At 36.6% G+C, this 2,297-nt stretch overlaps 1 pseudogene; it reads right to left on the reverse strand.

Moving 5' to 3' along the window:
- Positions 1-294: 294 nt before the first annotated feature.
- Positions 295-1,315, reverse strand: LOC129527064 (olfactory receptor 4K15-like; annotated as a pseudogene).
- Between the last annotated feature and the right edge of the window lie 982 nt (positions 1,316-2,297).

Genomic DNA, 2,297 nt, shown 5'->3' on the forward strand with positions numbered 1-2,297 from the left:
AATAGTATATTAACCATTTATTTATAAGGCAATGTCATTTTCTCAATGTCATCAAAGTCTATATCTTAAGTTTTAAAATAAAGAATACAAAGTAGGAAATTAAAAAAATATACAATGGAGAAAGAATACTTAAAATCACTAAAGTTTATTTCATGAGTTTTTATTATCATTACAGTTTGCTTCGAATCAATCAACTGACCTTTCCCACAGGCCAAGTTGATTTGCTTTAAGATTACAGTGAATCCACTTGTAAGTGTATGGAGACAGGGCTAAAGTGGTAACAGTCTCATAAGTTTACTTTGTTTCTAGGAAAAGAACATTTCTTATGACTACAGAAACCTGACCAGGCTTCTGATACCGACTCTTCAGTTTTGACATAGCTGCCTTCACTTCTTTGTTTCTTAGCATGTAGATTACAGGGTTTAAAATAGACGTGAAGATGGTGTAGAATATAGCAAGGACTTTGTCAACTGAGTAACTGCTGAAGGGCCACACATAGATGAAAATGCACGGTCCAAAGAATAAAGTGACCACAGTGATGTGAGCAGTCAATGTGGAGCGGGCCTTCACCATGCTTGCAGAGGAGCGATTCCTAACTGTAACAAGTATTACAGTGTAGGAGACAACCAAGAGGAGAAAGGAACTCAGAGAAAGAAAGCCATTATCTGCAACTGTTAGTAGGCTGACAACGTAAGTGTCTATACAGGCTAACTTGGTCACTAGAGGAAGGTCACAGAAAAAAACTGTCTACCTTATTAGGACCACAAAATGGCAGATTAACAGTGAATGCCAACTGGCTGGTGGTATGGATGAAGCCCACAAACCGGGAAATGAGGATGAGCACAACACATACACGGCGGCTCATGATTGTCATGTAGTGGGGAGGTTTGCATATAGCAACATAACGGTCATAGGCCATGGAAACTAGAAGCACCATTTCACTGCCAGTGAAGAGATGAACAAAGAAAATCTGGGCCAGGCGGGCATCAAAAGAAATAGTCTTGTGCTCAACCAGAAAGTCTGCAATCATTTTAGGGGTAGCAGAAGAGGCAACACATACGTCTGTAAATGACAGGTTTGCAAGCAGAAAGTACATGGGGGTGTGAAGGCGGGAATCTGAGGTCACAGAGAGGATGATGAGAAAGTTGCCCAACAGAATTGTTAGACAAAGTAGTGAAAATATAAGAAACAAGAAAGGTTGGAGCTCCCTTGAACTAGACAGTCTAAGCAACACAGATTCTGTCACCCAAGAATGATTTGTCTCATTCATTGAATTGTGGAAGGGACTTAATTTCAGCTACATGAATAAGAGAGAAACAGAGATCAGTTAATGAAGTGAGCATGGGTTTGGTTTTCCAATTATACTTTTAAGAATTCCAATTCCTATTCCTATGTTATGTGTCTGGGTTTTCATGAGTTATTACAGCTAGTACAGCTAAGTATGGAAGATTGGGTTAAAGGGGAGAGTTGTCAATGAGATGTTCAACCAACTGAGATATCTAAATACATTAATTTAAGAAAATCGACAATTTAAAAATGAATTTGAACATCTGAAGTTTTTGTGACACTACAGAAATCCAGTCGAAAAGTCTACAGAGACATAATCTAAACCAATTTTTCTAAAGTAAATGATAGTAAAAATTTTTTGAACATCTGTCACAGAGGAAGAAAATTTCACAAACTTGATGACTAAAAAAGTTAGACACAAAAGAGTATACACCGTATTGGTCTATTTAAATGAAGTTCAAAAATGGCAAAACTAAGGTGTAGAAAAACCTCATAGCAGTTATCCTTAAGGGACAGGAAGTGGTCATGGGAGGGGTTTCTGAAGTGCTGGTAATATTCTTTCTTGATGTGGTTGATAGTTACATGGGAGTGTTTACTTTATGAAAACTTACTGAAATATGAACTTTTGCTTTTTTCACTTTTGTATACATAAGTTGCATAATTATGAACATTAAAATAGAAAGAGAGACAGTATTAGATTTGTGTAAGAGAGCTCACAGGAGAAATCATTGCCTTAAGTGATTATATCTTATTTCTTCTCTACAGTTAAACATTATGTAAACTAAAGTACAGAACCCTGGCAAAATTGAAAGGCCCCAATATTATTGGAACTCTTTTATGATTCAGCTTTTCATGGAGTTCTACTTTATCATGAAATCTAGCACACTGGTTCCTTTCAATTAATCCCTGAAGGTATGAAGCTTCTTTAAACTTAGCCATTGGTGTTACTAACCATAGACAGTTTATTGAGCTGTGATTGATATTTCAATTGATGTGATGTGGCTTAAAAA

The sequence above is a fragment of the Gorilla gorilla genome, chromosome 16 (assembly GCF_029281585.2).
Source record: "Gorilla gorilla gorilla isolate KB3781 chromosome 16, NHGRI_mGorGor1-v2.1_pri, whole genome shotgun sequence".
In the NCBI taxonomy this organism is placed as follows: Eukaryota; Metazoa; Chordata; class Mammalia; order Primates; family Hominidae; genus Gorilla; species Gorilla gorilla.